The sequence below is a fragment of the Physeter macrocephalus genome, chromosome 16 (assembly GCF_002837175.3).
Source record: "Physeter macrocephalus isolate SW-GA chromosome 16, ASM283717v5, whole genome shotgun sequence".
Classification (NCBI taxonomy): Eukaryota; Metazoa; Chordata; class Mammalia; order Artiodactyla; family Physeteridae; genus Physeter; species Physeter macrocephalus.
The window spans coordinates 99,826,969-99,827,215 of NC_041229.1; positions in this window are offsets into that span (position 1 = coordinate 99,826,969).

Sequence of the window (247 nt, forward strand, 5' to 3'; positions counted from 1 at the left end):
ATTTATTTCTGCTCTGATCTTTATGATTTCTTTCCTTCTGCTAACTTTGGGTTTTGTTTGTTCTTCTTTCTCTAGTTCCATTAGGTGTAAGGTTAGATTCTTTATTTGAGATTTTTCTTATTTCTTGAGGTAGGCTTGTATATCTATAAACTTCCCTCTTAGAACTGCTTTTGCTGAATCCCATAGGTTTTTAGATTGTCGTGTTTTCGTTGTCATTTGTCTCTAGGTATTTTTTGATTTCCTCTTT